This window comes from Oncorhynchus mykiss, chromosome 20 (assembly GCF_013265735.2).
Source record: "Oncorhynchus mykiss isolate Arlee chromosome 20, USDA_OmykA_1.1, whole genome shotgun sequence".
NCBI lineage: Eukaryota > Metazoa > Chordata > Actinopteri > Salmoniformes > Salmonidae > Oncorhynchus > Oncorhynchus mykiss.
This window is the reverse complement of record NC_048584.1, coordinates 26,131,866-26,157,868: the sequence shown is the minus strand read 5'-3', so window position 1 is coordinate 26,157,868 and position 26,003 is coordinate 26,131,866.

Genomic DNA, 26,003 nt, shown 5'->3' with positions numbered 1-26,003 from the left:
TCCCCCTCCATAACAGGGCGTGGCCCCCAAGGACATATAGGGAATTGGGAGAAAAGAGAGTTTGTCCCCCTGATCTTGAACTCTTTCCCTCTCCACCCTTTTCCATCAATCTATTTCCTGAGAATTGACCTTCCACTTCAATGTTTGAACATTCCAACGCCAGGAAAGTGACACGGTACAGGGCAATCACGTAGAAATGTAGACTATAAACATACAGTCGGTGTCAGATTTTCTTGGATACTGACAAGTGTCTTTTACAACATGTACACCCCATCTGTATCTCATTCTATTTTACATCCACTCCATAAATCATCTCTTTATTCACACCATGTTTTGCAACCTTTTAGTTGGACAGCAAATGTGTTCAAGATCTGCCTGGCATGAAGTGTTCATATAACCCAGCAGCACAACTTTGGTTTTAGAAGTGGGGGGGACACTTTGAATCTAGTCGGATAAACACTCCAAACAACCTAGCGGACCGCTCGGCGATGTCCACATTGTCCTGAAGCACACCGTTGCTTCATTTGGTATCACATTCCAATTATAAAACTGGGGGGGGGGGGGGGGGGGGGTGTCAGTCAAGCACTTCTTTCGGACAGGAAAAAAGGGAACGATTTTAGACTTACTGGATGGTAAATAGGATTTGACAAAATCAGAATACCTGTCATGCATCGACAGTAAATCAAGTACACGAGCCCTTCTCTGTTCGTCGGCTGCCTCTTATGATCCAAATTAGTACCACATTGATGTCAAAGGAGTCGTGTTGATTTGATTGTTATGCTCGAATAGAAGACAGACGAGTCAGAGAGCTGAGTCCGAGTGGCACTAACAACTAGTGACGTGTATGAGTTTCCGGCCCCTGTAAAATAAGGCCTTATGAAATATGTATGGTATTGTATTTAAATAATTTTGTTTCTTTACGTTAACATATTCACATAGGATCTCACTTGGTGAACTCCATAGGACCAGAAATGGATGAATGCAACAACTATGTCTAGGTCACTAACAAATACAATCATGGGTGGTAACTCTACAATTTACTCGAAAGGCAAGGCACTCTGGGAAATATGTGAAGGCTTTACACTAAGCAGTGTGTTAATTTAACACTGTTCCGGTGTCTATATGGGTCCACTGACTCAACCCTTTTAGGGTTGATTTACCACTCTCAGTGTGAATTATTATTATTTTTTAACACTGGAGAATTTGCTGTGTATATACTGTCTGAAGAACAACCCAAGAGCCTTGTCTTTCTTGGTGGAGACACTCAATCCCTAATTAACCTTCTCCTTGGTTATGACTCAAATGGCACTATATTCCCTTTATACTGCATCGTTTTTTGCCAGTGCCCATAGGGCTCTGTAGTGCACTGAATAGGGAATAGGGTGCCATTTGGGACTAATACCTGGGCTCTCCTGTCCAATCTGGATTTGATTTTATCCTCCCTGCTGTCTCCATCCGTCAATGAATAATTCCTTTGTAGTCCGCCATTTCCCAAACCAACCCCCACCCCCCCTCTTTCACCCTTCCATGTTCAATATTTAATATGTGCCAAGTAACAAGCCAAGGAAGTAGCCAAGAATGTTACACTCTTGTTATTGGCCCTTTAGAACTAATATACGTGTCAGTGGCTCCTCCACGTTTCCACGTTCCAAGATTCAACCCTATACCACGCCAGGGTAATCCTACATTTATTATAATCTGAAGAATGTAATTGTGTAATTTACAGCACTGCAATAGAAAGCCCATGTCCAGGGAACTGTCCCAAGAGGACCATGTTGGTTTCATGGTACCCCATTAGTAGGGTGAAGTCAGAGAGTTAAACCTACCGACTAGTTCACAAATAGACTGTGAAAATCAATGTAACATATCACACATCATGGCCACAACTTCTATAGAGCTCTGTGGATTAGTGCTAACAGAAGAGCTCTGCCATCTACCACATCTGGTTCCGACCATGCCTGTGTCCCAAATGGCCCCCTATTCCCGATGTAGTGCACTACTTTTGACCAGGGCTCATAGGGATAGTAGTGCACTATGCAGGGAATATGGTGCCATTTGGGACATAAATCATCAAACACAGGCAAGCAACTCTACAGTTTCCAAGGGAAGGGAAATAGAAAAGTGGTGGCCCAGCCAAAAGCTTTGTTCCAAGCGTTAGCTCGGAGGACGTTGGACTACATATGTAGGTTTTATGAGGCTGGAGAGCATGTTGATGACTCAACCTGTGTTGGGAGAAACTAACCTGGACAGACAGAAAGAGAGAGTGAGGGAATGAAGGGAGAAAGAAAGGAAGAAAGAGTGAAGTGAAGAAAAGTTGTGAAGACCGAAATCTCGAGAGCTTTTCCAACATCAGGCCCAGAGCCATATGGTTTTATGTGGATCTCCTCTTTGCATTAGCTAATCCTGCTAGTGGAAGGTGTGTGTGTGTGTGTGTGTGTGTATGTGTTTGTGCGTGCTTGTGCGTGCATGTGGGGTCCGGAAGGGGCTGTGATCTGCGTAGTTGGCTTACATCCCTGAACTTGGTGTTCCCTCCATAGCGTGTACTAGTGCCACGTTTAGAGATGAAGCAGAATGTGGTCAGGGCCGATGGTGGTCATTGGTCAGGGATGGTCTGTCCTCATTGTTTGTCTTTGGTGAGTCTACTGAATAAAAGGCCATTATGTTGTAGCAGACTCTATCCAAAAATCCGGGTCATGAGTTGGCTCCCCGTCACCACATAGGATGAAGAGGAGGGATGGAACTTCATGGACCACATATGCGTATTCCATACAGACCCACAATGTGGCAAACATCCTCTTCAAGTTCCAGTAAAAACTGTTGTCTAATAACTATGCTAGCTGACTTCACACTCCCTATCTCACCCAGACTCCGTCATCCAACCATAAACACAAGTAATGAGACACAGTAGACAACTGCATCAAACATTGACAGAGAAAAAGAGAGAGACAGAGAGAGAGAGAGTTCTTCAGTTGGAAGGAGGATAAGAAAAGAGAGTGATGAAGATGTCTGGAGTATTATCCAGGCAGCACATCTGGACGGCTCTCCTTGGCAGCGCTCGCAAGTCATCCAGCAGAGAGATGCAGGTGCTTTAAGAAAGAGACACATCAAATTCAGACACACGAGCCAAGCATCAGACACACAGACTACTCAGTCAGTCAGGCAGAAGAGAGATGTTTGCTTTGGGCTTCAGGAAGAGTTGTTAGGGAAGTGCTAATATACAAAGCAGTTCAACAGAATTCACAATTAGCTTTTTACTATTCTTTGTAAACATTATCCGTACTTGTCCTCCATTAGTCAGAACACCAATTATAAAGACGGTCTTAAAACCACCAAAACAGGCTTAGTGATATACAGTGCATTCGGAAAGTATTCAGACCACTTTACTTTTTTCACATTTTGTTAAGTTACAGCCATATTCTAAAATTGATTAAATAGTTTTCCCCCTCATCAATCTTCACACAATACCCCATAAGGACAAAGCAAAAACTGTTTTTTAGAAATATTTGCAAATGTATTAAAAATAAAAAAACGGAAATAAACATTCACGTGAGTATTCAAGCGATTACAGACTTGAGTCTTCTTGGGTATGACGCTACAAGCTTGCCACAGCTGTATTTGGGGAGTTTCTCCCATTCTCTGTTGATCCTCTCAATCTCTATCAGGTAGGATGGGGAGCATTGCTGCACAGCTTTTTTCAGGTCTCTCCAGAGATGTTCATCCGGGTTCAAGTCTGGGCTCTGGCTGGGTCACTCAAGGACATTCAGAGACTTGTCCCAAAGCCACTCTTGCATTGTCTTGGCTGTGTGCTTAGGGTCATTGTCCTGATGGAAGGTGAACCTTCACCCTAGTCCGAGAACCTGCTCCAGAGCACTCAGGACTTCATCAAGGCTCTCTCTGTACTTTGCTCCGTTCATCTTTCCATTGATCCTGACTAGTCTCCCAGTCCCTGCCACTGAAAAACATTCCCCACAGCATGATGCTGCCACCACCACGCTTCACTGTAGGGATGGCGCCAGGTTTCCTCCAAACATGATGCTTGGCATTCAGGCCAAAGAGTTCAATCTTGGTTTCATCAGACCAAAGAATCTTATTTCTCATGGTCTGAGAGTCTTTAGGTGCCTTTTGTCAAATTCCAAGCGGGCAATCATGTGCATTTTACTGAGGAGTGGCTTCCGTTTGGCCACTTTACCATAAAGGTCTGACTGGTGGAATAATGCAGAGATGGTTGTCCTTCTGGAAAGTTCTCCCATCTCCACAGAGAAACTCTGGAGCTCTGTCAGAGTGACCATTGGGTTCTTGGTCATCTCTCTGACCAAGGCCCTTCTCCCCCGATTGCTTAGTTTGGTCGGGCGGCCAGCTCTAGGAAGAGTCTTGGTGGTCCCAAACTTCTACCATTCAAGACTGATGGAGGCCACTGTGTTCTCGGGGACCTTCAATGCTGCAGAAACTTTATGGTACCATTCCCCAGATCTGTGCCTCGACACCATCCTGTCTCGGAGCTCTACAGGTAATTCATTTGACCTCATGGCTTGCTTTTAGCTCTGACATGCACTGTCAACTGTGGGACCTTATATTAACAGGTGTGTCAAATAGGCTTCTTACCAAAATACCGTACAATAGATCACGTATACACTCTGCACACCCTTATTGACAAAGAAAGTCTTGTCATGCTTTGTTGATTTCAGAAAAGCTTTGGACTCAATTTGGCATGAGGGTCTGCATGGAAAGCAGTGTTGGGGGAAAAACATATGACATTACAAAATCAATATACACAAACAACAAGTGTGCAGTTAAAATTGACAATAAACACACACATTTCTTTCCTCAGGGCCGTGGGGTGAGAACAGGGATGCAGCTTGAGCCACACCCTCTTCAACTTATACAGTATATCAAGGAATTAGCAAGGGCACTAGAACAGTCAACAGCCCCCGGCCTCACCAAACTGGACTCGGAAATCAAATGTCTACTGTTTGCAGATGATCTGGTGCTTCTGTCATAAACCAAGGAGGGCCTACAGCAGCACCTAGATATAATGCACAGATTCTGTCAGACTTGGGCCCTGACAGTGAATAATGGTGTTTAAAAAAGGTCCAGTAGCCAGGACCGCAATTACAAATTCCATCTAGACATTGTTACCCTAGAGCACACAAAGAATGACCTACCTCGGTCTAAACATCAACACCACAGTTAACAAGGCTGTGAACATTCTAAGAGACAAGGCAAGAAGGACCTTCTACGCCATCAAAAGGAATATACAATTCGACATCCCAATTAGGATCTAGCTAAAAATACCTCAATCAGTTATCGAACCCATTGCCCTCTATGGTTGTGAGGTCTGTGGTCCACTCACCAACCAATAATTCAAAACATGTGACAAACATCCGATTGAGTCTCCGCATGCAGAATTCTGCAAAAATATACTTTGTGTACAATGCAAGACTCAACAATGCATGCAGAGCAGAATTAGGACTATACCCACTAGTCATCAAAATCCAGAAAATAGCTGTTAAATTCTACAACCACTTAAAAGGAAGTGATGCCCACACAGAGAAAAACCTAGAGAAGAGTCCCTTCAGCCAGCTGTTCACAAACAGACCCCACAGAGCCCCAACACAGCAACACATTAGATCCAACCAAATTATGAGAAATCAAAAATATATATATTTGACACACTGGATAGAATCAACCTAAACACAGAGCAAATTGGAATGCTATCTGGCCCTTAACAGAGAGTGCACAGTGGAAGAATACCTGAACACTGTGACTGACCCAAAATTTAGAAAGTCCTTTACTATGTACAGACTCTGTTAACATAGCCTTGCTATTGAGAGAGGCCACCAAAGGCAGACCTGGCTCTTGAGAGATGGGCTGTGCACATAAAATGAGGTATAAACTGAGCTGCACTTTCTAACCTCCTGCCAAATGTTTGACCACATTAGAGATGCACATTTCCTATAGATCACACAGACCCAACGAATTGGATCACAAATCCAACATTGATGAACTCCAATATCTGTTAGGCGAAATACAGCAGGGTTCAATCACAGCAGCAAGATTTGTGGCCCGTTGCCATGAGAAAAGGGCAACCAGCGGAGCACAAACAACATTGTAAATACCACCAATATTGATCTGTTTATGTACCTTCCCCTGCTATTCGTACTACCATTAACACATTGCTAAAGCACTGTACATAGATGATGAAATGTATTTATCCTTTTGAAACCTTTGTGACTGCAATGTTTACTGTTAATTTCAAATATTTTTTTATTGATGTTGTTTTGTGTCTTCTCTCTTTCGTTTGTTTATTTCACTTGCTTTAGCAATATAAACACGTTTCCCATGCCAATAAAGCTGAGAGAGAGCGAGACCATCCTTCAGTGATGTTTATATTCCGGGGGACGTTTATGAGGTTGTGTAATGGATTGTATCCCTTTAAGGGTTCCTAACAGTTCCTCTCCTAACTCTTCCTTTTCACAGCCAAGCACATCGGTCGGTGTGTGGCACATATTTCTCCTCATGAGAGCTCTGTATTGTTTCAATTAAGTGTGTGTGCGTGCATGCGTTTGACCAGTTTTTAAATCCCCCAACCCCTCCAACTAACATTTTATCATTCATTTGCGACTGACGCACAGCTTTCATGACAGTGCCAAATAATATCAGTTTGGATTATTCAGGCTACATTCCATTGGAACCACGGAAGCATACTCATGGCTTGGTTCTGGGTTCCGAGATTAATTCCTTGCTGACGCTGTGAGGTGTGGAACATTTGTGCTACTTCTAGTATTGCTACATGAATATATTAATGTCAGATACACAAACAGACACCATACAGAACAATAGCTTCATTGGTGACCTTTTGCTAAAAAAAAATCAGTCTTGCTGTTTCTCTTTCATTCTCCTTTCCAGATGGCTTACGAGATAAAATATCTGTGCCTGTGATAACAAGAAAGAAGAGACACCCATCTAAAATCCTGGTAGAGGAAAGAAAAGAGGGGACAAACAAAAGTAATTAGAGAGAAAGAAAATGCCAGCAATTTAAACTAATCCGATTAGCGGTTGATTCTGCCATTCCTAATTGAGCTGCAGCAGTGGGACTTGGAAACAAATGTTTACTTATCAAGCATGGTAACTTAACCTAGCCTCGTACGAACCATCCTGATCTCGTGAGGTCACATTCTGTTTCACTATCCGTGTGGCAAAACAGAATGTGAGATTGCGAGATCAGGATGAATCATGCAAGGCTAAACTTAACCCTCCTCAGGGACAATACAGGGTGCATAGTGTGTGTGTGTGGCAGACAGTGCAGGTTTAAGATGAGGAAGGACAAAACATTTTTTATGAGCATGGCCTTATTTCTATTACAGCATATTGGATGACTCGCATTCATATTCCAATCACCCAGTTCAATGTAACAGCGATGGGTTTAGGCTACTACATGATACTCTATCATTCCCATCATGAGGTTGCTACAATTTAGGCTATGAATGAAAGTTTACAATGTAGGTGCACACAGATTGAGAGACAAATTTAAGTGACAGACAGTGACATTCAATTCCAACTTGCCTGCATCTAGCTGATATAGGGTGTAATCATTAGTCCAACAGTTGCAAACGAGAGTTTCTACTAGACAAATTCATGTATGTTAATCCCCATTTTGTCCTGTTTGCTTCCGTTTAAGAAACGTTTAACAGAATCGGCTAAATGAATACACCCCTGATCACGCGAGAACAGAGTTTACTCTCATAACAGCCATGTTGTATTCCTTCTCTTCCCTTTGCTTGTGGACTTCAATGCACAACACACCAGCTGTATGTTTTCACTCTATTGTTGTTTTATATTGTTTTATATATATATTGTTTTCACTATATAGTTTACCTCTTGGGGATGTCATTAGAAAACGTAATGTTAACTTTCACTGCTATGCGGATGACACAAAGCTGTACATTTCAATGAAACATGGTGAAGCCCCAAAATTGCCCTCGCTTAGAAGCCTGTGTTTCAGATATAAGGAAGTGGATGGCTGCAAACTTTCTACTTTTAAACTCGGACAAAACAGAGATGCTTGTTCTAGGTCCCAAGAAACAGAGAGATCTTCTGTTGAATCTGACAATTAATCTTGATGGTTGTTTAAGTCTTTACTGAATCTCTTCAGTGGGTCATATTATTGAGTGTAGTCTGGTCCAGGAGTGTGAAGGTGAACGGAAAGGCTCTGGAGCAACGAACAGCCCTTGCTGTCTCTGCCTGACCGGTTCCCCTCTCTCCACTGGGATTCTCTGCCTCTAACCCTATTACAGGGGCTGAGTCACTGTCTTACTGGTGCTCTTTCCTGCCGTCCCTAGGAGGGGTGCGTCACTTGAGTGGGTTGAGTCACTGACGTGATCTTCCTGTCTGGGTTGGTGCTCCCCCCTTGGGTTGTGCCGTGGTGGAGATCTTTGTGGGCTATACTCGGCCTTGTCTCAGGATGGTAAGTTGGTGGTTGAAGTTAAGCTGGATAGGGCCACAGTGTCTCCTGACCCCTCCTGTTTCAGCCTCCAGTATTTATGCTGCAGTAGTTTATGTGTCGGGGGGCTATGGTCAGTTTGTTATATCTGGAGTACTTCTCCTGTCTTATCCGGTGTCCTGTGTGAATTTAAGTATGCTCTCTCTAATTCTCTCGTTCTCTCGGAGGACCTGAGCCCTAGGACCATGCCTCAGGACTACCTTGCATGATGACTCCTTGCTGTCCCCAGTCCACCTGGCCGTGTTGCTGCTCCAGTTTCAACTGTTCCGCCTGTGGCTATGGAATCCTGACCTGTTCACCGGACGTACTACCTGTCCCAGACCTGCTGTTTTCAACTCTCTAGAGACAGTAGGACTGGTAGAGAAACTCTTAATGATCGGCTATGAAAAGCCAACTGACATTTACTCCTGAGGTGCTGACGAGCTGCACCCTCGACAACTACTGTGATTATTATTATTTGACCATGCTGGTCATTTATGAACATTTGAACATCTTGGCCATGTTCTGTAACAATCTCCACCCGGCACAGCCAGAAGAGGACTGGCCATCCCTCATAGCCTGGTTCCTCTCTAGGTTTCTTCCTAGGTTTTGTCCTTTCTAGGGAGTTTTTCCTAGCCACCGTGCTTCTACACCTGCATTGCTTGCTGTTTGGGGTTTTAGGCTGGGTTTCTGTACATCACTTTGAGATCAGCTGATGTAAGAAGGGCTATATAAATGTATTTGATTTGATTTGACCAGGTGAAAAAACCTTTCCAAGCCAAACCTCTACACACAGCCTACATTGTTGTCACCATATTAGCTAAAGTAACGTCATAGTCAGCATAGAAAATAGAACTAACGTGTTAGTAAACACGCTACAATCAGCAACGCATTAACAGCAACGTTAGTGTACAGTCAGTAAGCAGTTACAACGGCGGGCCCCGGTGGCAATAAATTAGTAATACCAAAAGTTTACCTTGACTTGGCAGAGTTCCATTGTTGTGCTGGAAAGTCATAAACAGCTAGACGTTTCGGTAGGGTCAGTAGGCTAAACTAGATAGCTACATTTGCTAGCTAAGTACAGTTGAAGTTGGAAGTTTACATATACTTAGGTTGGAGTCATTAAAACTTGTTTTTCAACCACTCCACAAATTTCTTGTTAACAAACTATAGATTTGGCAAGTCGGTTAGGACATCTACTTTGTGCATGACACAAGTAATTGTTCCAATAATTGTTTACAGACAGATTATTTCACTTATAATTCACTGTATCACAATTCCAGTGGGTCAGAAGTGTACATACACTAAGTTGACTGTGCCTTTAAATAGCTTGGAAAATTCCAGAAAATGACATAGGCTAATTGACATCATTTGAGTCAATTGGAGGTGTACCTGTGGATGTATTTCAAGGCATACCTTCAAACTCAGCTCCTCTTTGCTTGACATCATGGGAAAATCAAAAGAAATCAGCCAAGACCTCCACAAGTCTGGTTCATCCTTAGGAGCAATTTCCAAACGCCTGAAGGTAACACGTTCATCTGTACAAACAATAGTACGCAAGTATAAACACCATGGGACCACGCAGCCGTCATACCGCTCAGGGAGGAGACGCGTTCTGTCTCCTAGAGATAATGTACTTTTGTGCGAAAAGTGCAAATCAATCCCAGATCAACAGCAAAAGACCCTGTGAAGATGCTGGAGGAAACAGGTACAAAAGTATCTATATTCACAGTAAAACGAGTCCCATATTGACATAACCTGAAAGGTTGCTCAGCAAGGAAGAAGCCACTGCTCCAAAACCGGCATAAAAAAGCCAGACTACAGTTGCAATTGCACATGGGGACAAAGATCGTACTTTTTGGAGAAATGTCCTCTGGTCTGATGAAACAAAAATAGAACTGTTTGGCCATAATGACCATCGTTATGTTTGGAGGGAAAAGGATGATGCTTGCAAGCTGAAGAACACCATCCCAACAGTGAAGCATGGGGGTTGCAGCATCATGTTGTGGGGGTGCTTTGCTGCAGGAGGGACTGGTGCACTTCACAAAATAGATGGCTTCATGAGGAAGGAAAATGAGGTGCATATATTGAAGCAACATCTCATGACATCAGTCAGTATGTTAAAGTTTGGTTGCAAATTGGTCTTCCAAATGGACAATGACCCCAAGCATACTTCCAAAGTTGTGGCAAAATGGCTTAAGGACAAAAAAGTCAAGGTATTGGAGATTGGCCATCACAAAGCCCTGACCTCAATGTTTCAATTAGTTATTCGGTGATGTGATTATATTTTGTATAGTTTTATCTAAAAAGGATAACTTTTTATAATGTCTTACAATTTGAACTCTAAGAAATTCACAGAGGAGGATGGTCCTCCCCTTACTCCCCTTACTCCCCTTAATCTGTGTTGACTACCTTCACGTCAACAGGAGGTCGAGTGGGACTGACTGAAGAGCGTTCAGAGCAGGCCGTCTTGCATTCAAGCCCCAGGACTTCTTAATGTTCAGTTTTGCTTTTCCTGGAGAGCATACAGTATTTACTGTAACATGGTGATAGACAGATATAACGGCACAAGGCGAGACCCAGATGCAGACACGGGAGGCAGATGGTTTGAGCTCTGATATTTATTATAGTCCAAGGAGTAGGCAAAAGGCAGGTCGGGGACAGGCAAGAATTCATAACCAGTCCAAAACGGTACAGGGCGGCAGGCAGGCTCGAGGTCAGGCGCAGGCAGAATGGTCAGGCAACCGGGCACAGAGTCAGGACAGGGAAGGGTCAGAACCAGGAGGACGAGAAAAACAGGCACTAGGAGAAAACCGCTGTTTGACTTGACAAACAAGATTAACTGGCACAGACAGACAGAAAGACAGAAAACACAGAGATAAATACACAGGGGATAATGTGGAAGATAGGCGACACCTGGACGGGGGTGGAGACATGCACAAGGACAGGTGAAACAGATCAGGGTGTGACAGAGTGATTTTAGGTTCAGTCTCTGGCCAATCCTTGACTCTCAAAGATTTAGAATAAAATGCACCTCTCCTCTTCGCTCTCTCTCTCTCTCTCTCTTTTTCCCTATTTCAAAACGTGACGCCATACCATGCAAAATCCCCAATGCCACTGCATCTTTGTACTCATTCCAGACCCATAATGTAACATTGGCTTAACTTGGTCAGGCTGAATTGATTAACCTTGACCTGTATCTGCTCCTTCTGATCAATGTCCAGTCTACACCCCCTCTGCACTGAGGTACTGACACCCTATTCCCCATTTAGTGAACTAGAGTGCACCATAGGGCTCTGGTCAAAAGTAGTGCATTATATAGGGAACAGGGTGACATTTGGGATGCAAACAACAATTGGCTGTCTTCCTCATCCATCCCCCTCCATAACAGGGCGTGGCCCCCAAGGACATATAGGGAATTGGGAGAAAAGAGAGTTTGTCCCCCTGATCTTGAACTCTTTCCCTCTCCACCCTTTTCCATCAATCTATTTCCTGAGAATTGACCTTCCACTTCAATGTTTGAACATTCCAACGCCAGGAAAGTGACACGGTACAGGGCAATCACGTAGAAATGTAGACTATAAACATACAGTCGGTGTCAGATTTTCTTGGATACTGACAAGTGTCTTTTACAACATGTACACCCCATCTGTATCTCATTCTATTTTACATCCACTCCATAAATCATCTCTTTATTCACACCATGTTTTGCAACCTTTTAGTTGGACAGCAAATGTGTTCAAGATCTGCCTGGCATGAAGTGTTCATATAACCCAGCAGCACAACTTTGGTTTTAGAAGTGGGGGGGACACTTTGAATCTAGTCGGATAAACACTCCAAACAACCTAGCGGACCGCTCGGCGATGTCCACATTGTCCTGAAGCACACCGTTGCTTCATTTGGTATCACATTCCAATTATAAAACTGGGGGGGGGGGGGGGGGGGGGGTGTCAGTCAAGCACTTCTTTCGGACAGGAAAAAAGGGAACGATTTTAGACTTACTGGATGGTAAATAGGATTTGACAAAATCAGAATACCTGTCATGCATCGACAGTAAATCAAGTACACGAGCCCTTCTCTGTTCGTCGGCTGCCTCTTATGATCCAAATTAGTACCACATTGATGTCAAAGGAGTCGTGTTGATTTGATTGTTATGCTCGAATAGAAGACAGACGAGTCAGAGAGCTGAGTCCGAGTGGCACTAACAACTAGTGACGTGTATGAGTTTCCGGCCCCTGTAAAATAAGGCCTTATGAAATATGTATGGTATTGTATTTAAATAATTTTGTTTCTTTACGTTAACATATTCACATAGGATCTCACTTGGTGAACTCCATAGGACCAGAAATGGATGAATGCAACAACTATGTCTAGGTCACTAACAAATACAATCATGGGTGGTAACTCTACAATTTACTCGAAAGGCAAGGCACTCTGGGAAATATGTGAAGGCTTTACACTAAGCAGTGTGTTAATTTAACACTGTTCCGGTGTCTATATGGGTCCACTGACTCAACCCTTTTAGGGTTGATTTACCACTCTCAGTGTGAATTATTATTATTTTTTAACACTGGAGAATTTGCTGTGTATATACTGTCTGAAGAACAACCCAAGAGCCTTGTCTTTCTTGGTGGAGACACTCAATCCCTAATTAACCTTCTCCTTGGTTATGACTCAAATGGCACTATATTCCCTTTATACTGCATCGTTTTTTGCCAGTGCCCATAGGGCTCTGTAGTGCACTGAATAGGGAATAGGGTGCCATTTGGGACTAATACCTGGGCTCTCCTGTCCAATCTGGATTTGATTTTATCCTCCCTGCTGTCTCCATCCGTCAATGAATAATTCCTTTGTAGTCCGCCATTTCCCAAACCAACCCCCACCCCCCCTCTTTCACCCTTCCATGTTCAATATTTAATATGTGCCAAGTAACAAGCCAAGGAAGTAGCCAAGAATGTTACACTCTTGTTATTGGCCCTTTAGAACTAATATACGTGTCAGTGGCTCCTCCACGTTTCCACGTTCCAAGATTCAACCCTATACCACGCCAGGGTAATCCTACATTTATTATAATCTGAAGAATGTAATTGTGTAATTTACAGCACTGCAATAGAAAGCCCATGTCCAGGGAACTGTCCCAAGAGGACCATGTTGGTTTCATGGTACCCCATTAGTAGGGTGAAGTCAGAGAGTTAAACCTACCGACTAGTTCACAAATAGACTGTGAAAATCAATGTAACATATCACACATCATGGCCACAACTTCTATAGAGCTCTGTGGATTAGTGCTAACAGAAGAGCTCTGCCATCTACCACATCTGGTTCCGACCATGCCTGTGTCCCAAATGGCCCCCTATTCCCGATGTAGTGCACTACTTTTGACCAGGGCTCATAGGGATAGTAGTGCACTATGCAGGGAATATGGTGCCATTTGGGACATAAATCATCAAACACAGGCAAGCAACTCTACAGTTTCCAAGGGAAGGGAAATAGAAAAGTGGTGGCCCAGCCAAAAGCTTTGTTCCAAGCGTTAGCTCGGAGGACGTTGGACTACATATGTAGGTTTTATGAGGCTGGAGAGCATGTTGATGACTCAACCTGTGTTGGGAGAAACTAACCTGGACAGACAGAAAGAGAGAGTGAGGGAATGAAGGGAGAAAGAAAGGAAGAAAGAGTGAAGTGAAGAAAAGTTGTGAAGACCGAAATCTCGAGAGCTTTTCCAACATCAGGCCCAGAGCCATATGGTTTTATGTGGATCTCCTCTTTGCATTAGCTAATCCTGCTAGTGGAAGGTGTGTGTGTGTGTGTGTGTGTGTGTATGTGTTTGTGCGTGCTTGTGCGTGCATGTGGGGTCCGGAAGGGGCTGTGATCTGCGTAGTTGGCTTACATCCCTGAACTTGGTGTTCCCTCCATAGCGTGTACTAGTGCCACGTTTAGAGATGAAGCAGAATGTGGTCAGGGCCGATGGTGGTCATTGGTCAGGGATGGTCTGTCCTCATTGTTTGTCTTTGGTGAGTCTACTGAATAAAAGGCCATTATGTTGTAGCAGACTCTATCCAAAAATCCGGGTCATGAGTTGGCTCCCCGTCACCACATAGGATGAAGAGGAGGGATGGAACTTCATGGACCACATATGCGTATTCCATACAGACCCACAATGTGGCAAACATCCTCTTCAAGTTCCAGTAAAAACTGTTGTCTAATAACTATGCTAGCTGACTTCACACTCCCTATCTCACCCAGACTCCGTCATCCAACCATAAACACAAGTAATGAGACACAGTAGACAACTGCATCAAACATTGACAGAGAAAAAGAGAGAGACAGAGAGAGAGAGAGTTCTTCAGTTGGAAGGAGGATAAGAAAAGAGAGTGATGAAGATGTCTGGAGTATTATCCAGGCAGCACATCTGGACGGCTCTCCTTGGCAGCGCTCGCAAGTCATCCAGCAGAGAGATGCAGGTGCTTTAAGAAAGAGACACATCAAATTCAGACACACGAGCCAAGCATCAGACACACAGACTACTCAGTCAGTCAGGCAGAAGAGAGATGTTTGCTTTGGGCTTCAGGAAGAGTTGTTAGGGAAGTGCTAATATACAAAGCAGTTCAACAGAATTCACAATTAGCTTTTTACTATTCTTTGTAAACATTATCCGTACTTGTCCTCCATTAGTCAGAACACCAATTATAAAGACGGTCTTAAAACCACCAAAACAGGCTTAGTGATATACAGTGCATTCGGAAAGTATTCAGACCACTTTACTTTTTTCACATTTTGTTAAGTTACAGCCATATTCTAAAATTGATTAAATAGTTTTCCCCCTCATCAATCTTCACACAATACCCCATAAGGACAAAGCAAAAACTGTTTTTTAGAAATATTTGCAAATGTATTAAAAATAAAAAAACGGAAATAAACATTCACGTGAGTATTCAAGCGATTACAGACTTGAGTCTTCTTGGGTATGACGCTACAAGCTTGCCACAGCTGTATTTGGGGAGTTTCTCCCATTCTCTGTTGATCCTCTCAATCTCTATCAGGTAGGATGGGGAGCATTGCTGCACAGCTTTTTTCAGGTCTCTCCAGAGATGTTCATCCGGGTTCAAGTCTGGGCTCTGGCTGGGTCACTCAAGGACATTCAGAGACTTGTCCCAAAGCCACTCTTGCATTGTCTTGGCTGTGTGCTTAGGGTCATTGTCCTGATGGAAGGTGAACCTTCACCCTAGTCCGAGAACCTGCTCCAGAGCACTCAGGACTTCATCAAGGCTCTCTCTGTACTTTGCTCCGTTCATCTTTCCATTGATCCTGACTAGTCTCCCAGTCCCTGCCACTGAAAAACATTCCCCACAGCATGATGCTGCCACCACCACGCTTCACTGTAGGGATGGCGCCAGGTTTCCTCCAAACATGATGCTTGGCATTCAGGCCAAAGAGTTCAATCTTGGTTTCATCAGACCAAAGAATCTTATTTCTCATGGTCTGAGAGTCTTTAGGTGCCTTTTGTCAAATTCCAAGCGGGCAATCATGTGCATTTTACTGAGGAGTGGCTTCCGTTTGGCCACTTTACCATAAAGGTCTGACTGGTGGAATAATGCAGAGATGGTTGTCCTTCTGGAAAGTTCTCCCATCTCCACAGAGAAACTCTGGAGCTCTGTCAGAGTGACCATTGGGTTCTTGGTCATCTCTCTGACCAAGGCCCTTCTCCCCCGATTGCTTAGTTTGGTCGGGCGGCCAGCTCTAGGAAGAGTCTTGGTGGTCCCAAACTTCTACCATTCAAGACTGATGGAGGCCACTGTGTTCTCGGGGACCTTCAATGCTGCAGAAACTTTATGGTACCATTCCCCAGATCTGTGCCTCGACACCATCCTGTCTCGGAGCTCTACAGGTAATTCATTTGACCTCATGGCTTGCTTTTAGCTCTGACATGCACTGTCAACTGTGGGACCTTATATTAACAGGTGTGTCCCTTCAAAATCATATCCAATCAATTGAATTTACCACAGGTGGACTCCAATCAAGTTGTAGAAACATTACAAGGATGATCAATGGAAACAGGAGGCACCTGAGCTCAATTTAGAGTCTCATAGCAAAGGGTCTGAATACTTATGTAAATAACATATTTTTATTTTGAATTCATTTGTAAACATTTCTAAAAACCTGTTTTCGCATTGTCATTATGCGGTATTTTATCAATTTTAGAATAAGGCTATAACGTAACAAAATGTAGAAAAAGTAAAGGGGTATGAATACTTTACGAATACACTGTATGTTTGAAATCATATAGGGCGGCAGGTAGCCTTTCAGTCAAGAGCGTTAGGTTACTGGTTCGAATCCCGGAGCCGATTAGGTGAAAAATCTGTCAATGTGACCTTGAGCAAGGCACTTAACCCTAATTGCTTCTGTAAGTCACTCTGGATAAGAGCATCTGCTAAATGACGAAAATGTTTTTTAAAGTTATAGAAATGCAAGGTTTCAGTGAACAGGAGGGAGGGATGCACGGTGAGGGAGCAGAGCAGAACTGAGTTGAGCTTCCTGCCCAGACAGTGGGGACGGGAGGCCTGGTGTGGTGATGCCTGTGATGTGGAACAAGGCCCTAGGCATATCCCTGTCTCACTCTCTCTCTCTGCACGAGTCCTATGATTCCTTTCGTGATCCCCCACAGAGTACAAAGCAGCCTTGCTATCCTGTAATGGCCTGCATTTCCTGCTTTCTCTCCCAACCAATTTCAGGTATGAGTGGGTTACGTGGCTCCTACTGCAACCCAGCTAGAGTGGAGAACAGGGGGATGAAGGATGAGAGAGAGTATTTCCCTGGGTTTGGAAGTCAGGGAGTCAGGGTGGTATTGTTAGGGAACAAAGCCTTTCTGTGTTGGAGATTGGACGTCACAGGGAGCTGATGTAGGGGTGACAAGAAAAGTATGTAGATTTTTGCCTGTATTTGGGGTTGTCTTTGAACTAGGCTGTGATGTCAGCTCAACGACCAGAGTGTATCACCATACCAGCGCTAGGAAACGGTTAGGAGATATTTATGTATTTTTCCATTACAATCATCTCTCGGGATTGCTGATGTGGATCCTGTAAATGTAACAGATTCACTGAGCAAGGGTACTTTAAAACAAGCTCACCTAGCTTGAAATCACAATGTCTGGATCTGGATGTGTCTGTGGAGACATCAAGACAATCCCACCCACTGATGTTTTATATCTGTCAGCCTTTTCAATCTCTATCATTTCAGACATATCCTAGGTGCAGTGGAAACAAAATAAATAATCTCACTATATTCTGAACGATCAAAGATACAAAACAAATGTATTCTTAGCTAATGTAACAGGCCAAGAGTTCACTGTGAGTCACACAAACACCTATTATGCCATCATGCAAATAATCCATACATCTATAATGAATAATATATTCAACACACACACAGACACACACACACACACACAAGCAAATAAAATTGTATTTGTCATGTGCCGAATACAACAGATGTAGACTTAACCCGTGAAATACTTGCTTATAAGCCTTTCCCAATGATGCAGAGTTAAACAATTGTTAATCAAATAAAACATTGTAACACAAGAATAATAAATTACTCAAGAATGGAGCTATATACAGGAGTACCAGTACAAGATCAATGTGAAGGGGTATGAGGTATTCGAGGTAAATAAAGTGACTACCCACTTGGTACAGACATCAGTTCAACATCTACTTCTGATTTACATTTGGTTGAGTTGTCAACTAACATGAAATCAATGTGAAATCAACAACAAATGTCACCATGTCATTGGATTTACATTGAAAGTTGTGTGTGTGTGTGTGTGTGTGTGTGTGTGTGTGTGTGGAGGTTTGTGTGAGTGTTAGCGTAATGTGTGAGTGTATACAATATCGTCTTGTGAGTGTGAATAGAGTCAGTGCAAGATAGGGTCTTATGGCTATCTAGCAGTCTTATGGTGTGGTGGTAGAAGCTGTCTCAGAGTCTATTGGTCCGAGAGCTGATGCTCTGGTACCATTTGCCAGACGGTAGCAGAGTGAACTGTTTACGGTTTAGGTCACTGGAGTCTTTGGCAATTTTCCGGCCTTCTTCTGACACCGACTGATATAGAGGTTCTGGATGGCAGGGAGCTCAGCCTCAGTGATGTACTGGGCGGTTTGCACCACCCTCTATAGCGCTTTGCAGTCGAGGGTGGTGTATACCAAGCGATGATGCAGCCAGTCAAGCTGTTCTCGATGGTGCAGCTGTAGAACTTTCTAGGGCCCACGCCAAATCTTTTCAGCCCCATGAGGGGGAAGAGGCGCTGTCGTGCCCTCTTCACGACTGTGCGGATGTGTGTGGACCATGTTAAGTCCTTAGGGATGCGGACACCAAGGAACTTGAAGCACATACACACACACACACACACACACACACACACACACACACACACACTGTTCCTTCTTGATGGACCTAACCCAGCACACTAAATTACTGCCTAGTAGAGTTTCTCACATAGGGCTGTCAGGCTGCTGTGACACATGCAGTCTTCACATCAATATATCAATGACAAGTAAACAAGTTGGATGGGTAGGATACAGAGCAGAATTGTTCCTTAATCCATCTCATAAATCTAACAGACTGGTGTGTGACAGTGTGTACGACGTGCGTTTGGCTGTGCGCACATGTGTGCTTGCATGTGCATACGTGTGGTGTGTGTATTGTGAGTGCGTGCGTGTTTGAGTGTGTGTGTATTCTGTTTGAAGCTGATTGGCTATGCTCCACTACTCTTCCTCCCCTGGGAGGGTGTTTTCATTGACTCCATCACTGCTTTTGTGCTGTAAACAAACACAGGTGGTGCCAATCACAATCTTCATCAAAGATACGCAAAAAGACGTGGGTGGACTGAAAGATGTAATAATTATTGTTCAGGCTACTTTTCATTCCCGTGCTTGTATACACTTTATTAATTATTTGTTTTGCTTCCTATGTACACTGAACAAAAATATAAACTCAACATGTAAAGTGTTGGTTTAACAGTGACAATAAAAGGCCACTCTAAAATGTGGAGTTTTGTCGCACAATACAAAGACACAGATGTTTCAAGTTTTGAGGGAGCGCACAATTGAAATGCTGACTGTGAATGTCCACCAGAGCTATTGTCAGAGAATTTTATGTTCATTTCTCGACCATAAGCCGCCTCCAACGTCGTTTCGGAGAATTTGGGAGTACTTCCAACCCACAGGAGGTTGGTGGCACCTTAATTGGGGGGAACGGGCTCGTGGTAATGGCTGGAGCAAAATGAGTGGAATGGTATCAAATACATTGTCATGCCGTTAATCCGCTGCCATCACCTCGTGTTTCTGCATGATAATGCATGGCCCCTTGTCGCAAGAATCTGTACACAATTCCTGGAATCTGAAAATGTTCCAGTTCTACCATGGCCTGTATACTCACCAGACATGTCCCCTATTGAGCATGTTTGGGATGCGCTGGATGTACAACAGTGTTCCCATCAAAATCCAGCAACTTCGCACAGCCATCGAAGAGGAGTGGGACAACATTCCACAGGCCACTATCAACAGCCTGATCAATTCTATGCGAAGGAGATGTTACGCTGCATGAGGCACGACACTCCTTTACATGACACTGCAATAACCATTCTTTCACACTAAGAGGTTTATAACTCACCATAATTCCACTTTTAGCCTGATTCAGCATGTTGGGCCTGATAGCACTAGAAGCCAATGACTGGGGATTTAATCCTGAAGCAATACCGCACAAGTCAAAGTTTGGACACACATTGAAGGGTTTTTCATTATTTGTACTATTTTCTACATGGTAAAATAATAGTGACATCAAAACTATGAAATTGCACACATGGAATCATGAAGTAACCAAAAAGGTGTTAAACAAATTGAAATATATTTGATATTTGAGATTCTTCAAAGTAGCCACACTTTGCCTTGATGACAGCTTTGCACACTCATGGCATTCTCTTAACCAGCCTCATGAGGTAGTCATCTGGAATGCATTTCAATTAACAGGTGTGCCTTGTTAAAAGTTAAGATGTGGAATTTCTTTCCTTCTTAATGCGTTTCAGTCAATCAGTTGTGATGTGACAAGGTAGGGGTGGTATACATAAGATAGCCCTATTTGGTAAAAGACAAAGTCCATTTTATTGCAAGAACAGCTCAAATAAGCAAAGAGAAACAACAATCCATCATTACTTAACCTCTACGGGATCGGTGTCCTCCCCGCGGAGAGTTGAGCTAACGTAGGCTAATGTGATTAGCATGAGGTTGTAAGTAACAAAAAAATTCAAAGGACATAGACATATCTGATATGGGCAGAAAGCTTAAATTCTTGTTAATCTAACTGCACTGTTCGATTTACAGTAGCTATTACAGTGAAAGAATACCAGTCTATTGTTTGAGGAGAGTGCACAATTAAGAACTTGAAAATGTATTAATAAAGCAATTAGGCACATTTGGCCAGTCTTGATACAACATTTTGAACAGATATGCAATGGTTCATTGGATCAGTCTAAAACTTTGCACATACACTGCTGCCATCTAGTGGCCAATCTAAATTGCGCCTGGGCTGGAATAATACATTATGGACTTTCTCTTGCATTTCAAAGATAATGGTACAAAAAACTAACAATAAAACACATTTTTTTTAGATCGTTTACTAGATCTAATGTGTTATATTCACATACATCAATTTCACATTTCCACAAACTTCAAAGTGTTTCCTTTCAAATGGTATCAAGAATATGCATATCCTTGCTTCAGGTCTTGAGCTACAGGCAGTTAGATTTGGGTATGTCATTTTAGGATAACACTTTTTTTTTTAAAGGGTTGGATACTTGTGAGGGACATGAAGGTCAGTCAGTCCGGAACATTTCAGTGCAGTCGCAAAAACCACCAAGCGCTATGATGAAACTGGCTCTCATGAGGACCTCCACAGGAAAGGAAGACCCAAACTTGCATCTGCTGCAGAGGATAAGTTCATTAGGGGGGTCAAATATTAGGTTTTATTTATCTTATTTACAGTGAGTGATGTAAGGCCTACATTTAAAAAAGTGTATCAAATACTTCACATCTTTTCTTAGTTGAAATTGTAGCCCAAATAAATGCTTCCCAGAGTTCAAGTAACAGACACATCTGCTGCAAAGAAACCACTACTAAGGACACCAATAATAAAAAGAGACTTGCTTGAGCCAATAAACACAAGCAATGGACATTAGACCAGTGGAAATCTGTACTTTGGTCTGAGTCTAAATTTGAGAATTTGTGTCTTTGTGAGACGCAGAGTGGGTGAACGGATGATCTCCGTATGTGTGGTTCCCACCGTGAAACATGGAGGAGGAGGTGTGATGGTGTGGGGGTGCTTTGCTTGTGACACTGTCAGTGATTTATTTAGAATTCAAGGCACACTTTACCAGCATTGTGCAGTGATACTCCATCCCATCTGGTTTGCGCTTAGTGGGAATATAATTTGTTTTTCAACAGGACAACGACCCAAAACACCTACAGGCTGTGTAAGGGCTATTTGACCAAGAAAGAGAGTGAGGTAGTGCTGATGACCTGGCCTCCACAATCACCCAACCTCAACGAAATTGATATGGTTTGGGATGAGTTGGACCGCAGAGTGAAGGAAAAGCAGTCAACTGTTCAGCATATGTGGGAAGTCCTTCAAGATTATTGGAAAAGCATTTCAAGTGAAGCTGGTTGAGAGAATACCAAGAGTGTGCAAAGCTGTCATCAAGGCAAAGGGTGGCCACTTTGAAGAATCTAAAATCAAAAATATATTTTGATTTGTTTAGCACTTTTTTGGTTACTACATGATTCCCTATGTGTTTTTTCATAGTTCTGATGTCTTCACTATTATTTTACAATGTAGAAAGAAAAACCGTAGGTGTGTCCAAACTTTCGACTGGTACTGTACATGTATGTTTGATATATTGTGGTAAAACAAATATAATATTCATATATTTTCATTCAGACTGATTCACACAATCAGAGTGAATTTGACAAATAATCATTGTACTCGAGAAGAGACCGACACAAGCACTTCTTGTACTGCTCAGATATACAAGCATGGTCTTTGTATAGGTTGTAGTAAACATGATACTCCATAAAGGCCTGGTGTTTTAATAGACACACATTACAGGTTTATTAACATATATTACTGGGGGTGTGTCCCAAATGCTACCCTATTCCCTATTTAGTGATCTACTTTTGAACATAGCTCAATAGGTCTTATCCCTTAATGATTTCCAGACCAATTAAATGACTATTAGTTATTTCCTCATATTCAAAAATAGAACTCACACGCTGGTGCCTGTCGTTATTCATTCTAGAATGAATACTTCCATTATTGGAACCCGGTGGGTATCAGTCAAGAATCCATCCTCAACACCTTTCTACGCCATCTCACCTTGCAGCACGACTACACAAACATCACCTCTACCAGGGCAGTATATCACCACGTGTCCTGCTGCTGTAACACAGAGGAGCCTGCAAGGAACCCAGCGACCCAGCCACAGTTGATGCTGTCTGAGTCCAAAATGGCACCCTTTTCCCTATATAGTGCACTACTTTTGACCAGGTCACATAAGGCTCTGGTCTAAAGTAGTGCACTTTGTAGGGAATAGGGTGACATTTGGGATGCATTGCTCCTTCAGTCAGCGAGAAGCTATTGACAGCTTTATGTTGACTAATGGAGAAAACATAGTCACTACCAGAAAGACAGAAACAGCAGAGACCCAGGGTTTTAAAAGAAAGTTAAAGGGACACAACTTGATTTTAATTAGCACCATTGAGTCTCTGCACAGCAGTAAAAATCTCCCGGGGATAGTGGAAAACGATATTGTAACGTTTACAGAGATAAGTGCTTTTCCAGTCTTTGCCTGGCTGAATGAAAATAGGTTGTGTAGTTCTGTTGGAGTTCTAACTCTAATGCCTATCTGGGCCACATCCACAGCCTTAATAGTATGTGTTGTCAACTTGTCTAGACAGCTGTGCATTGGAACATGGCTGTATATTGTCCATACAGTATCTGACTCCTTCTCGATTTGTGGGGTCAATCTGTGGGGACATCATCGTTTTGGAGAACTTAGCCCTCCTTGCCTCCTTGTATTTTCTTAAACCTGAAGACATCCACAACTTCTAAGTCTGGAGAGGGGAGGGCAGTGTTGATCCACTTCGAAGTCTTCTACCCAGAAGATTCTCAGAAGGAAGGAAAGGGGGAATCTGTTCAGTTGGAAGAAATGACAGCCGTTTTATGGGCGCCTAACCAATTTTGCTATTATGTGGGGTTTTCTCGCGTTATTTGTAACTTATTGTGTCCATAATGTTTCCGCCACCGTATCTTATGGCAAAAAAAGAGCTTCTGGATACCAGAACAGCGATCACTCACCTCAGATTAAACAAAGATTTTTTCTTCAACAAGCAGAACTCAGAGGATGTACTTCAGACACCCGACAAGGCCGAAATGCTCATCATTAGCAAGAGAAAGAGACGCAGGTACAGAGGACACAAGGCGGGGAGCCTCGTAAAGATCCGCCACCGGCAAGTGGGAAATACGCCCTTACCATCAATGTTACTTGCCAAAGTACAATCATTGGACAATAAATTAGACGAGGTACGATCACGAATATTCTACCAACGGGACTTCAAAAACTGTAATATCTTATGTTTCACCGAATCGTGGCTGAACGACGACATGGATCAAATTCAGCTGGTGGGATATATACGCTGCACCGGCTAGATAGAGCCATGTGTATATATTTGTGTATATTTGCAAACAGCTGGTGCACAAAATCTAAGGAAGTGTCTAGATTTTGCTTGCCTGATGTAGAGTATCTCATGATAAGCTGAAGACCACACTATTTACCATAGAGAGTTTTCATCCATTTTTTTGGTGGCTGTTTATTTACCACCACAGACAGATGCTGGCACTAAGACCGCACTCAGTCAGCTGTATCAGGTAATAAGCAAACAGGAAACCACTTACCCAGAGGCGGCGCTCCTAGTGGCCAGGGACTTTAATGCAGGGAAACTTAAATCAGTTATACCTGATTTCTATCAGCATGTTAAATGTGCAACCAGAGGGAAACAATTCTAGATCACCTGTACTCCACACACAGAGATGCGTACAAAGCTCTCCCTCGCCCTCCATTTGGCAAATCTGACCATAACTCTATCCTCCTGATTCCTGCTTACAAGCAAACATTTAAGCAGTGACTCGGTCTATAAAAAAGTGGTCAGATGAAGCAGATGCTAAACTACAGGATTGTTTTGCTAGCACAGACTGGAATATGTTCCAGGATTCTTCCGATGGCACTGAGGAGTACACCACATCAGTGACTGTACATGCCCCAACCAGAAGCCATGGATTACTTGCAACATTCGTACTAAGCTAAAGGGCAGAGCTGCCGCTTTCAAGGTGCTGGACTCTAACCCAGAAGCTTATAAGAAATCCTGCTATGACCTCTGTTGAACCATCAAACAGGCAAAGGGCCAATACAGGACTAAGATCGAATCGTACTACACTGGCTCCGACGCTCGTCAGATGTGGCAGGGCATGCAAACCATTACAGACCATAAAGGGAAGCACAGCCGCGAGCTGCCCAGTGACACGAGCCTACCAGACGAGCTAAATCACTTCTATGCTCTCTTCGAGGCAAGCAACACTGAGGCATGCATGAGAGCATCAGGTGTTCCGGACAACTGTATTATCACGCTCTCCGTAGCTGACATCAGTAAGACCTTTAAACAGGTCAACATTCACAAGGCCGCTGGGCCAGACCGATTACCAGGACGTGTGTTTCGGGCATGTGCTGACCAACTGTCAGGTGTCTTCACTGACATTTTCAACATGTCCCTGATTGAGTATGTAATACCAACATGCTTCAAGGAGACCACCATAGTCCTTGTGCCCAAGAACACTAAGGTAACCTGCCTAAATGACTACAGACCCGTAGCACTCATGTCTGTAGACATGAAATGCTTTGAAAGGCTGGTCATGGCTCACATCAACACCATTGTTCCAGAAACCCTAGACCCACTCCAATTTGCATACCGCATCAACAGATCCACAGATGATGCCATCTCTATTGCACTCCACACTGCCCTTTCCCACCTGGACAAAAGGAACACCTATGTGAGAATGCTATTCATTCTCAACAGCTCAACATTCAACACCATAGTGCCATCAAAGCTCAAAACTAAGCTAAGGATTCTGGGACTAAACACCTCCCTCTGCAACTGGACCAGTTGGACTGGACTTCCTGACGGGCCCCTCCCAGGTGGTGAGGGTTGGCAACAACACATCTGCCACGCTGATCCTCAACACTGGAGCCCCTCAGGGGTGCGTACTCATTCCCCCCCTGTACTCCCTGTTCACCCACGACTGCATGGCCAGGCACGACTCCAGCACCATCATTAAGTTTGCAGATGACACAACACCGACAATGATGAGACAGCCTATAGGGAGGAGGTCAGAGACCTGGCAGTGTGGTGCCAGAATAACAATCTATCCCTCA